The sequence below is a fragment of the Manis pentadactyla genome, chromosome 3 (assembly GCF_030020395.1).
Source record: "Manis pentadactyla isolate mManPen7 chromosome 3, mManPen7.hap1, whole genome shotgun sequence".
NCBI lineage: Eukaryota > Metazoa > Chordata > Mammalia > Pholidota > Manidae > Manis > Manis pentadactyla.
In genome coordinates, this window is record NC_080021.1 from 136,584,386 (window position 1) to 136,598,610 (window position 14,225).

General features: G+C 44.3%; 1 pseudogene; it reads right to left on the reverse strand.

The window, feature by feature from the left end:
- Positions 1-10,171: 10,171 nt before the first annotated feature.
- On the reverse strand, positions 10,172-10,918 carry LOC118922044 (Y-box-binding protein 1-like; annotated as a pseudogene).
- Between the last annotated feature and the right edge of the window lie 3,307 nt (positions 10,919-14,225).

Below are 14,225 nucleotides of genomic sequence, written 5' to 3' on the forward strand. Positions count from 1 at the left end.
CCTGTAGCCACCCAGACCTGTGGTGGGCACCACACAGTGATACCTTCTTGAAAATGTTAGTGTTCTTTTCTTTTCTGTGTTCTTTTTATAGGGACCTTTCCTCTTCACAGGAAAGCATATGCTTTTTTCACAGACAATCAGGACTTAAACAAAAGGAGTGAACAAGGAGTCAATGCTCAGCATTTGACATCCCCCCAGAATTCTTGAGTCCACAGTGGACCTGAGAGCCAAACTCTGAAGGGAGTGAAGGATCATCTAACTTAACCATGACTGACTAGGCTCTCTAGTAGGTTTCCAGAGGAGACAGGCAGGGACCCAGCTGAAGGTCTGGCTTCGAAGCACAGTTATATTTGAAGGCTGGAGAAATGGGAACCTTGGCCTGAATACATGTGTTGGTGAAAAAATTTCTGCTACCCTTCAAGGTTCTCCTAACTGGTCTAAGAATCAAGTTAAAATGAGACAGATTTACAGGAGAAAAAATGAAAATGTAATTACATACATATGGAGAACTCACAGACAGATTCCAAGCACAGTCAGGGTTGATACCATATGTCATCCTGAGTTAAAGGGAAGAGGGTAGGTGTTGGGACTTCAAAGGAAAAAGAGAAATAATTTACAGGAATATAAAAGAATAAAAGGCAAACAAATGTTTGTTGGAGCCCATGAAAACGATGGGACAGAGAGAGGCATTTTGACAGGCTTTGCCAGCCCCTCTCCGTCTCCCCTCCCTGACGGCCTCACTGTGCAGCCATCTGTGGTGACGGCATTCCTCCCCTGCAGGCCCTCCCTCTGTGTCCTTTTCCTGCAGTTAGTGGTGGTGGAGGAGTGGTCTCTAAGGCCAAAGAAAAAAAACAAACAAAAAAGAAATGGACCCATATATACTGACAGCAGATTTTTGGTTACCAGTGTTTGGGGGGTGCACATGTGATATAGGTGAAGGGTTAAAGAGGTACAAAATTCAACTTATAAAATAAATTAGTCATATGAATGGAAGTACAATGTACAGAATATTACCAATAATATTGTATTACCTTGGCATTTAGTAATGTATATAATAATTGAGTCACCATATTGTACATCTGAAAAAATATAATATTGTATATCAACTATATGCCAATTTTAAAAAGTTATTATTCCACTCTTTTGAGACTTGATTGTTTTCAGCTCTGATGCAATGCCCATGCCACAGCGGCATACAGTGGGGAGGCCTGTCCTTGGCCCACACCCAGTGGAGCCCCACAGAAAGCTGAGCCAAGCCTTAGTGCGGCTGCCTCCCAGGGAGGGAACTGCACGCAGCTCAGGACATCGGCCCAGATGGACAAGCGCTTTGACCACACCAAACTGTCTAAGAGTGTTGACTATTCAGCAAGCCTCTCCCTTTCTCCTCCCATCCTGAAATCAGTGAGTGTTTAAAGTAAGTCTCAAGATGAGACTATTGATATGTCCTGATACCCTACAGGTTAGATATTAAAAAAGTGAAACCTGATGGAGGTTCCCAAGATTGGAAAGCATTCTTAAAGTTTACATGGCATTACTCTGAGCGAGTTTTGAAGATTAATGTTCTCTGTCGGTAAATGTAACTATTAACTATTAACACTTTTGCCTCCTGTGATGTTTGGTGGAAATATTTAAAATTTTTTGCTCTTGCCCAAAGAGTGATATCCTAATAGCTAGTAAGTATAGCAAAATAAAGTATAGTAAGAAAGTAATAATATAAGGCCTTTCAACAGTTAATGAATAAAAAATGTTCATAGTAAAAAAAAAAAATGAAAGTCTCACATCCAAAATACATTTTTAAAGAAGTGCATAAAGATGTCTTTCCCAGCTTAATTTATAAAGGGGAACAATTATGTGTCTAATTGTTTCATGGAGAACAGTGAAGTCAACGTGGATATGACGGCATGATTATAGGATTCTGCAGCCATCAAAACTGATGTTTCCAAAGACCTTCTAATAACATGAAAAATAGCTCTCTTAATATTAGATTAGAGAAAGCAGGACAGAAAGTTGTACATTTAGTATGATTTCAGTTACATTAAAACATGTTTGGAAAAGAGTTGAAGGGAATAAAAGCTTCCATTGCATTGAATCACACTGATGGGCAAGTGGGCCGCTGCCCGAGCTCCAGGAGGGGGGCACTGAAAGGGCTTGGGTTGGCCGGCTCTCCAGGCAGAGGCAGGACTAGGGACTGTCAGCAAGAAATGCCTAACTTCTACCACTCATTCAGATTTTTTTTCACAAAATCATGTGATTTAGAGGAAGCAGCCCTGCCCTCCATCCTAGTGACTGGCCCTCTCTCCTTGGAGGGCAGACAGATTGTCATCAGTGCTCACGTGATACAACCCAGAGGGCTCTGCAGACCCCATGGGGCTCACACAGGGAGAAGCCCTGGATGTTTGGGGAGGGGGCAATTCTCATGTGCTGTTAGTCACCCTGATGGTAGAAATGGGTGCTCAGGGCTGACCTGGGAGGATCAAGGCTCTTGGGCAGAAGAACAAAACCAATCTTCACAATTTGTCCAATAAGAGAACAACATTTTCCTTATGGCCACAGAATCCCTCACCTCATGAAACACACACACAGATACACACTTATACACAATACACATGTACACACATACACATATGCACACAAGCATACACTCACACATCACACACATATACATATATGCATACAGAAACCTACACATAGGTACACATACACATGGCACACATACACAAATACACAATTGTACACATATACTATTGCACACATATGCATACATACACACATATGCAATATACACATATGCATCAGCATACTCACACATACACACACACATTACAATATAAATGCTTAACAGAGGAGCATAAAGGGACCCAGCTGTGATCAGATGGCCTGCCACTCAAGCTGAAGGTTAATAACTGAACATTACAATTCTGTCTAAATCCCTTGAACTCTTTCCAGCCCCCAGAGACTATGGTTGAACCAACCCATCTGTAAGTCCTTTTGGTAGCCAGATTCTGTGATTTCAGGGGGACCTACATTCACCACCAAGAACTGATCTGTATACCCTCTCTGTGTCTCTGACAGGAGTCCCAGCCCTGGGTGCCTGGCCAGGTGCCCTCCAAAAGTATCAGCACCAAGAATGAGGACATTACAGCCAGTCTCAGGGTATCTCTGCTGTATATATTTGTGACACTTCTTTACTGTCCCTCACCCCTATGCCACACACTTCTTCACTCCTTTCTGAGCCAAGAATTACCCTTGTAAACAATAGTTATGGGCCAGCAGTCATCTAAGTCTGGGTGGTTCTGGGAAGATTGGGAGCTGTCTCTTGGGGTCATTTCCTGTTCTGCCACAAACATTTCCAGGGCTGCAGATGGAAGGGAGCTGACAACTCCTCAGTATCCCCTTTCACGAGCACCTCCCTCACCCACCATTCAGCCAGGGTATTCAGCAGGGACAGACACTCTGTCCCTGTCCTGGCCCTGGTCTGGAAGCTGCTGAGTCCTGGGCCTAAGGAGAGTGAGGCTCGGGCCTCTCTCCAGGGCATGACTTTTGGTTGCAAAGATAAAATCTAACCTCACCATCAGGTGGCTGACCAAATCACGGTTACAACCCTCAAAATAACCCCTGAGAAAAAAATTGTTCAGGAACCTGTTGAGGTGATGCATGTGGCCACATGGGTGAGCAGTCACAGTTCCCCTCAGCTCTGTGACCTGTTGAGATAGGTGCTCAGGAAACACCAGGGAATGAGGAAGGAGAGCATGTTACTCCTCATAAACATTTGATCTGATTAAATCCTCAAGAATCTAAAGTGCTACAAACACTATGGTGCATTCCATCTATGAATTCAAGCCGAAACATAATTTTGAACAGCAGATCGAGAGTAAAGAAGCCAAAAAAATTCTTACTTCTTTCTTTTATGATAACCACTTTAATTTTTTAAAGTAACTAATATCAAATTCTTCCCAAAAAGCAGTCTATCATTTTTGTCCCCCTTTGAGAGGCCCTGTTTTGTTCAGCTGCTTTGAACACAGTGGGGAGCCTTGTATATTGCTCTGCAAGCTTTACACTTATCAAGATACTGTTAGGTTCCACACTGTTTTCCTGGTCTTTTTCAGAAATCATGGTTAGAGAGACATTACAAAAATTTTCATTTTCTCCATTTTTACCTGCTCAGTGCAGTGGCATTAAGTGCATTTACATTTTCTACAACTCTCACCACCATCCATCTCCAGCACATTCTCATTTTGTAAATTGAAACTATATTTTTACTCTTAATGAAGGCCTTCCACTTTCAAGCTCGGATCTCCCCACAGCCCTCTCAGTGTTGCAGCCCAACTGGAATCTAGTCCCTGAGTATGCAGGACCAGCCAGGCACATCCCTGTTAGGGGGCATTGCTTATTTTCCTTGGTTCTTGTCCCCACCACAACAAAGAACTGAAGGGTAGAGACACAGTAGTGAAGCAGAGTAAAAGTTTTATTTAAAGTTACTTATTTAAAAAGAGAAAAAAAGTGGGTGACCTCAGGGAGGAGAGGTGCCCTGAAAGACTGGGAAAAGGCTAAGCACTTACAAAGTGTGGGTGAAAAAAGTGTAAGAGTATGCACTTAGAAAGCGTGGGTGAGCTCAGGGAGAGGAGCCCCCTGAAAGGCTGGGCAGAGGGTGCACACTCAGAGAAAGGGGGGTGCAGGCCACCTCAGAGAAGAGGCGCCCTGAAAGATTGGGGGAAAGTTTTAAGGCAAAAAGTTTATGCACTTAAAAATTGCGGGCAACCTCAGAGAGAGGTGCGTACTGGAAAACTGGTGGTTCCCCCTTCTAAGGATTTTCCAGGAATGTGACACAGGGCTAGGGATGTGGACTTGTTAAGTGGTCTCCACGTGTTTATCTTTGATGAGACATTGTTTCTTTTCTTACTAGTCCTCTGGGTAATTCTGCAAATTAGCTTAACATAAGAAATTTTCTATTCTAATTCCTTCCCAGGATAGCAGCTTCCTGGTCTGGGAGCATATCAATCAAGACTGCCTGCCCTGTCTCCAAGGTGGGCTGAGTTATTGTCTGTTTGCTAAAGAGTATGTTAAGAATCTTAACTTCTTAACTTTCTGGGTTTTAAAATGCAATCTTAGCCTTAAGGTGAAATCTTCTTGTTTTTATTATGCAGTTTACAGCTGTGCCTATAGCAGGCTAACGTAAATCTTACAATGGCATGATCTAATTGACACAATGAAGACTCTCTCGGGCTATGCTGAGATACTTTTCTTTATCTGGGGAATATTCAAACATTTCAAGCCAAGTTGCTCTTGGCCTTTTGAGCTTTAACTGATTAACTCATTTACTCTGAGTTTTTTCTGGCTCTCTAGTTTTAACTGGTTAACTTTGAGTCCCTTGTAGTGGGTTTTACTGGCCTTAATTCTCTCTCCACCCCACTGATATATATTTCCCTGCTTAAAGTCCCTTCCCTTTGGACTGGCAATTCTGGTCTCACACCTTCAGGGTTTAGGAAAACCAGTGTGGAAATTGATGGGCAAATGTAGTTTTACAGTTTCAGAGAACCCTGTGGTTGTAATTAAACCCATTTCTGCAAAAATACCTCCAGAAGACCACCCAGAGTTCTGATTCCTTGTCAAACTTGTGGGATCCAGTTGTTGGCCCCAATCAGAGTTCCGGGAAGTGCCCTCCAGGGCTCCACTGGGGCCCTGGGAAGCTCTTATCCATATGGGGACCTCAGGCACCCAGGGCAGCCCCAGGTTGTAATTTGTGTCAAAGGGCAGCACAGCCCAGAAGGGATGAGGAACATGTCCCATAGGAGGAGAGCTGTGGTCTGGCTTCTTCCCGCAGGAGAGATAACTTCCTACCCATGGGGTCTTCTGTCAGAAAGTCTCAGGCCAACCACAGGTTATGGCATGACTTCTCCATTGAGTGTCTGGAGTGTCCCCCATGGACTTTCCCAGGATGGGGCAGTGAGCTTGGTGGTCCTTAAGCTCTTCACATGGGTTGTAATGAATGACCCCTAAGTGTGGCATCCACATTCAGGACCCAGGTGGCCCCATAACCTCGTGTACAGGTAATGTTAGGGTCCAGGACTCCGGGGTTTCCCCAGAGAACAAACCACACGGACACAGAGATGTAAATCCAAGCAAAGTCTTTATTCAGCCAGCTAGCTGGGGCCGACAGCACCTCCCCTGACACGCAGGCCGAGTCCGAGCTGCCGACCCCCAGGCAACTTTAGGTATGGATTATATAGGGTTTTCACAGCCGTTGCACCGAAGCCCACACATTTCTACAACCAATAAATTTAAAACACATTCTATATTTTAACCAATGGAGTTGAAACGAGAACGCCCCGGTTACCTAACCGCTCCCCGTAATCTCTAGCTCACACAAGCATGTCTTCGCGCCTTATCACGGGTTACGTCCCGAGGCTACTGCCCACCTCTGGTTATCTAACTTAGGGCAGGCGTGTTAGCTTCGGGTAGTTTCTACGAAAACTGGGTGGCTCTTGCTCTAGGGTTTAGCTAGGTTTTATTAGTTCTTTTTCCTGACTTTTGATGCTCTTTGCACTCCTTTACAGTAGATGCCCATCCTGGCTCCTGCACACACAAAAGTACAAAAATGTTGCAGTTTTTTTGCTTGGATTTGCTGACATCCTCCTTTTTTTTGCAGTAGGTTTTCTGTTACTCCCATAGGTCACCATTACCTCCACTTTGTATAGAAATAGGAAGTTTCAGATGCTCCCCTAGTCCCAAGACTAAATGATTCAATTTGGTTTTTAGTGGAAGGGGGCTCTTTTCTTTAAAGTGAGAATAGATGTGAAAATTATCTGACTATTTCTTGCTTCCCTACCATTCCCAATTTTAGAAAAACTAGACAACCTAAACAAGGTGGGTTGTTTTATATCCCTGGGACTTTGTTTAATGACCTTGTGAATTTTAGCTTGGTTGTCTCACTATGTGGGGTATGTGCAAGGACAACAAAAATAGAGGAATTCCTTTTGAATTAAAGACCAACAAACAATGCAACAAGAAATAACTTATTTTTTTAAAAGGAAGAAGAAAAAAGAACAAAAAAAGAAAAACCTTTTACTGCATCTCATAGATTAATTAAAATACCTATACACACACACACACACACCCTGCGTAAATATGCCTATGTGGTATCACATTAAAGTTACGTGATTTTCAGGACATAAAGTTAGGGCATGTCCCCTCTTTTCAGTTCAAACTCTATCACAATTTTAACTCACTGCAGGAAAACTGGCTTCCTTTATTTTTTTCTCTAGCTAGCAGGGACAGGAAGTATTCTGTCTGGGAGCTCTCCTCCTAATAGGAGAAGGGGAGAAAGGGAGGATATGGGCAAATAAAATCATATAAAATAAAACTGGGACCTAAATGTGGGGAACTGAGGAACCACCTGCTGTGCACAAATGACACCAGACTGCCAGGAATCATGAGGCAGGAGTCCTCTCACCCACATTCATGAGCCAACAGCTGCATCAACCTTCTCACTGAGGGGCGAGGGGATGCTGGACCTGACAGGGTGTGGGGTCCCTGTGGACACCCACATGATGTTTAAACAAAAGCAGCAAAAACATGTCTTATCATAGCAACAGCACAGGCCATGAGTTCTGGCTAGAGGAGGACTCCTTCTCCCCTTTCCTGGCCCCCTGAAACACTAAAATTGCCAGAAAAAACTCCAGGTGAAGCGCCACTGGTGATGATCAGTGTACAGCCAGGGACAGAGAGGGAGCTTTTCTTTGCAAAGAGCTCTTGGGTGATGGGTATGATGCCGAACACAACCTCTTCCACAAAAGGCCCTCACAGTATTGTCTGCTTACAATCATACAGCAGGATCCATATGCAGAAGTCTTTCCTACAGATACATAAGGGGTAAGCTGCGGAAATTATGTAACAAAGAAAAGAGTATAAGGAATACACAATGCAGTTAAATAAACAAGTGGTTGTAGGGAGCTGGAAGTCAGTTGGGGCTAATGGAAAAGGAGGCCAAGGTGTGAGACTGGGATGGAGGCAGGGTGGCAGGATGGATGCCTCACTATTCATATCTGGAGGTGATTTCTCTGAGTACACAAAGAACCTTTCCAACACCTTCCCATCAAAAGCCAGCATGTTATGTTGGATGTCGGAGTGTCACATGGCTGTATCTTCCCAAGACCGTGGATTGGGTTGGGTTCTCAGTACTGTGCTTAAAACAAGGGAGGCCCTCGGGGAATGTTTGTTGATGAATAAATGAAAGAATGAATAAATAAATCATGAATTATCCAGAGTTGCAGTGACTCCTGGTCTCGTTGCAGGGCTGAGAAAGAAGAAACTGGAAAGGATATGGTGTCCCCTCCTCCCCTGCATGGCATTTAGCTTTGTTCCTCATGATGCCCCTTCTTCTCAGCACCTGGTCCCATCACAGGGGCATATGCACCCAGACCCACCACCCAGAGAGGAGCAGGTGTCTCTGGCCAGGGGACCGTGGGGTGACCGTGCTTCACTTTTAAATTGATCACTTCACAGGAATGCCTCCCCCCAGTTCATTAAGTATCAAAACACCATGGAAATGGGAAAATCCATTCAGACAGAGAGCAGCTTGGTGGTGCCAGGGCTGGGCAGAGGGGCAGGGAAGTGGCTGCTGCTGGGTGCAGGGCTTCCACTTGGGGTGAGGATAATGCTCCAGAATGAGACACAGTGACAGGTGTAGACACTGTTCATGCACCAAAACTGCAACACTCCAGTTTCAGTTGGTTAAACCGGTGAACTGTATGTCCTCTGCTCTTCACAGCAATGTGCTCTTAATGCAAAGAGTAGAGAACAAAATGCATCTCCTCGTGGGTGATAACTGTAAACCAGGAAGGAGGCAGTGGGGTTCTGAACCATGAGCAGCAGTGCTGGCACTCGGCTCACAGCCTTCTCTCTGTGTGTGCCTGACAGGTCCCTTTTGTCTGTGTCCAGGATGCACACTGAGGACTCTTCATTCAGCAACGGTGGCCCACACTGCACCTGCAGGTGAGAGTCAGGCTGTAGCTGTTGGCCCGCAGAATCTGGGAAAGTGCCCTGGTGGCTTCTCCCAGTGCAGGCTGCTGAAATTATTCAGAAGATGCCAGTCCAGACTCCCCTCCACCAACTGCACCCATTTCCCACCTTATTTCCTGGCCTCCAAGCCTGCAGGTAGGTGCCTCCCCCCTGCTCCTGTCTCTCCACTAGTGGCTTGCTTTGCCCTCTCTCCTGTCGAGGTCTGTGATGAGTGGTGGCTTTACTTTTGGATCCGTGGCTGGCTGTAACTATATCCCACTGCCTTGGTAGCCACCTGGTGTGGTCTACCTGTGGGCCTCACCTCCACCCTCTTAACGGCCTGCACTACAGACTGACCGGGAGACAGCCAGGGAAGGGCCTCACTGAAATCATGGTCACAGACACAAAGGCCACGACCACAAATGCACAGGTAGCAGAACTGTGTTGTTTACTATTCTGGGATGCTGCCCTTGAAGACACAAAGAGCCTGGGCCAACACAGGTGGTACATTGCACAGGTCGCATACTGGTCCCAGGCTGGCACTTCCAATCATCACTAACTTACTGAAAAGTGGCTGTAGAAACCAGCTACCACTTCTTTTATTTTTTGTTTATTTATTCTTATTACCTAATAGCTTTAACAGGTGCTTGATATTTGTTGACTTTTTGAAAAAATCAAGTTGTGAACTTATATTACAAATTAAAAATGAGGTTCTTAAAAATCTCAACTTGATCATATATGAAACAGCTTAAAAACCTTTAAAGATGTATTGAGAAAAATGAGGATTAAAAAAAACATGTTTGTCATTACCAAAAAGAGACATCTTTAGGTAAAAATAATTTTTAAAAACCCTTGCTGCACAGATAATGCAGATAGTTCTGGTTATCTGGTCAATGGGTAAAAAGCAAGCACTTAAGGGCTTTGGCTCCAATCTTTTGTTCATTTCTTCTCGCTAGAATTTCATATTCATTGCCTCTTGTCCGATGACTAAACCGGGTGGTGGTAGGGACGGTCACCGGCACTGACTCAGCCCCGCCCTGCGCGCCTCGGATGGATTCCCAGTTGAGGGATGCGCTGCTTTTGTCTCTGTGCCACCTTGTGGTTTAGGGTGTTCTGGGCATCTGTGTGGGTGATTGAGGCTGTGCAGGTACAGACCTTGAGGTGGCTGCTGGCCTTAGGTCGCACCCCCTTGATTTTCCTCTCCATCGCCGCCCTCTCTAGCCCGTCTGGGCGAGGAGGACCCCTGCAGGCCATGGTCCGTAACCCCAGTACATACTCTGTCTCGCTGGGCTACCTTTTCTCCCGCACCCCGGTTGTCAGCACCCTCCATCTCTTCTCCCTGCGCAGGAGGGCTGGAATGCTGCGGCCAATGCCCATAGGGTCCCGGTGTGTAGCGAGGTGGGAAGGTCCCTTGCGGCGGGGCCGTGCTGTGGGCCTGGGCTTCAGGAGCGCTCTCCGTTCCCTCGTGCTACCCCCACTCTCACTGTTCTGGCGGTTTTGCTGGTGACCGCGGGGAGGGCCCCCACCACACGGACAGTGTCTGTGATGGTTACGGGCTCTCGTGTGGCACTGCCTTACACTGCAGCGCCGCCAGGACCTGCCACAACATCTCCGTCTCTGAGGCTGTGAAGGCACTTCCTGGGGTTATTCTTCCTTATGGCAGTCTGGGGTACATGTACATCTCCCTTTGTGTCATTCCTATTGATGAAACCATATTCATTTCTTGCACTGAGCCATTTTATTCTTCCCCAAACCTGCACTGAGATTACCTTCTTGTCCCCACCAGCTGGCACCACCAAGGTGAGGCCACCAGAGCCACTCTTCCCTGCCCTGCACTGCTGCCCCTGGTGCCAGGCTTGGTGTCAGCAGCGCCGAGGGCAGGGCCAGCAGGTGGCTGCTGGGTCTTAGCCTCACCGCTCATTTTTGCAGTGACGGTGACTTGGGGCGGCAGGGGCAGCCATGGCTCCTCCTGGGGTGTGATGGCAGCTAAGCCAGGGAAACAGTGAGGCTGCTCAGGGCTTTCTAGGGTCTGCTCTCTGTTCCTGCTCCCAAACTACCACTCCTTTCATATGTGACAGATTAATGTATTTTACTGGTATAAGGAAAGGCAAAAAGATCTGAGAAAGAGAACACTAAATCATTGGCAAACTATGCTGTGATTTTCTGAGAAAAGGGTCATGGCCATGGAGGTTACTAACATAAGGTGGAGTTTTGAAGTCCCAGAACCACAGAGGAAGAAAAACAAAAGTTGAGCCCTTCTTTTTTCCACACAATGATATAAATCACAGATAATTTGGTGGAGAGGTAGGGGTTGAAAACAGAAAAAATACATAGGAGAATACTTGTCTTGATGTAGGAGAAATTCTGTCTAAACAGAAAAACAAGAGAAGAAAATATTGACTATAATGAATAATTTTAATTACCAAAAATCTACCCTGCAAAAAGAAAGGATGACACTGTATACAATATTAAAAGGCAGATGGCAATCAAAGAAAATATTTGTAATACATAAAGGAATTAATATCTTTTGTATTCAAAGAACTATTAATATCAGCAAGAGGAAGATGAATACCCTGGTACATCCCTGTCATTTATCTGGGAGTCCTAACTAATAAAGGTCTCCTCTTATTCCACAGAGTCCCTGGCAATCTTGCCCACAACAAATACATAGGAGAATACTTGCCTTGATGTAGGAGAAATTCTGTCTAAACAGAAAAACAAGAGAAGAAAATGAAACAGGCATTTTCAAAGTAAGAAAGAAAAATGGTCAATAAAAGTATAAAAAGTTTACATTGTTAAATGTAGAAAAAAGAAATAAAAACAAATGCATTTTTTCACTTATGAAACTGACTATGTTGTAAAGAAAATACTATGTTTACAAGATTGAATTAAAACAAATGCTCTTATGACTGATGGTAATGGTATAAATTAACGCAAACTTCTGGTGTGTAACCTTTTAATATGAATCTAAAGGCTTTTACCCAAAACTCTATTTGGAATTTCTCCTGGGAAAATAATTAGAGAAACATATTTCTTCACTAGATTGTTCATTTCAGAGTTGTTTTGATGTTTTTTTTAAAAATTGAAAACATCAAATGGATAAAGGAATACCATTACTAACTCTACAGACATAGATTGGATAACTTGGTTGAAATGGAGCAATTCCCAAAAAAACACAATATTATTACTAATCTACTGCAAAATAGCTAACTTGAAAAACCCTATAACTACTAAAAAAAATAGTATTCAAAAAAGAAATCCCAGACCCAGAAGGCATAGGCAGAGGCCTGGAGCTCATATGCAGGGTGGAATGTTCAAGAAGAGAAAAGAAGTTCATTGTTGCTTCAGTGTAGGGCCTGTGGTTAGGGGTCAGATTGTGGAAGACATGGTAAAATGATTTAAGAATGTTGGATATCAGGAGTGGGAAGTAAGTGGAGTGCTGTAAGCATAGAGGTGATATGGATGTGAGAGGGATAAGGATGGAGTCAGGACAAGACCAGGGTTGATGGTCACTGGGACCCAGGGTGGTGGTGAGGAAGGGGAACATGGACCTGTGAAAAATGGATGATAGGACTTACAGGAATTTGTGTCAAGTGGAGCGTGCAGTGAGGGCAAAGAGAGAGGTCGGAGGGTAGGGTGGCTCCCAGCATTCTACTGGGAAATAATGATACCATTTGATGAGACAGGGACCCACAGGAGAAGAGCCATGATTTTCAGGCTGAGGTGAAGCTGAAAAATGACTTCTTAGACCTGCTGAGTCTGAGGCATCTGTGGGAATCCTGAGTAGGGGTGTCTGGTGGGCAGGTGACTCCAAGGCTGGGCTCTCGGAGAAGGTGAAGATGCAGAACTGGGAGACAACTGCACTTGCGTAGGGCTTGAAACTTCGGTTGTGGGCAAGATTGCCAGGGACTCTGTGGAATAAGAGGAGACCTTTATTAGTTAGGACTCCCAGATAAATGACAGGGATGTATCAGGGAACCAGGCCAGCTGCACAGAGGCCTTGTCCAGAGAAGGATCTGACCTTGAGAGATTTTTTTTTCCATTTCTTGTCTTCCCATCATGTGGCTACATCACTCTTTTTTCTGTGTGCCAAGTTTTCTCTGCTTCTTTGACCAGTAGCAGAAAAAAGATGGTCCCCAACAGATTCCAAACTGACATCAACCCAAATGTTTGAGCCCCAAATCCAGATGTTGGGAGCAGATTCAGATTGGGCTAGTTTGCATGAGGAATTTATCCCAGACCCCAGTAAATTTGTGTGTCACAGAGCAGCTGAGAGTCCCCACTCTGGATAGGATGATGATGAAGAAAGTCCATTTTGGGCCAGTTAGACACCTTGAAGGCAGGAGAGGAGCCAGGAAGAGCACTGACATTTAGGAGGGGTTGGCCAAGGGAAATAAGAAGGTGCAATATAAAGTTAGAAAGAAGGCCATGAAAAAGCTCCTGCATAGCACCAAACAATTCTTAAACACAGTATGGTGTTCAAGAAGTCAGCTCAATTCTGCACTATCTACCTGGAGTTAACATCAGATTCCACAGTGCAAGGGGTCAGTCTTACAAAACTGCACCTCCCTGCACCACTTCAGACACCAGTCAAAAGCCCACATTGCCTTTTATTTTGTTTAGTTTTGGGTTTTTTAATATTTTTAATTGAAGTTTGGTTTATATCCAATATTACATTGGTTTCAGGTTTTCAATATAGTGATTCAACAGTTATCTACATTATTAAATGCTCACATCCGACTGGTGTGGTTACTGTCTGTCAACATAGAAAATTTTACATAACTATTGACTATAATCTCTATGTGTACTTGCATCCTTGTGACTAATGTATATTATGATTGAGATTCTGTGTCTCTTAATACCCTTCACCTATTTCAACCATGGTAAGTAATCACCTATCAATTCTCAGTGTCTATGAGTTTACTACTATTTTGTTGATTTTATTTTATTTTGTTTTGCTTTCAGATTCCACACGTAAGTGAGATAATATGGCAGTTGCCTTTGTGTGACTTATTTCACTTCACATAATTTCCTCTAGATCCATCCATGTTGTCAAAATGGCAGGGTTTTGTTACTTTTTGTTGCTGAGTAATATTCCATTGTATATATGTACCACTTCTTTAACCACTCATCTATTGATGGACACTTTGGTTGCTTCCATATCTTGACTACTGTAAATAATGTGGCAATAAAAATAGGGCTGCATACATCACTTCAAATCAGAGATT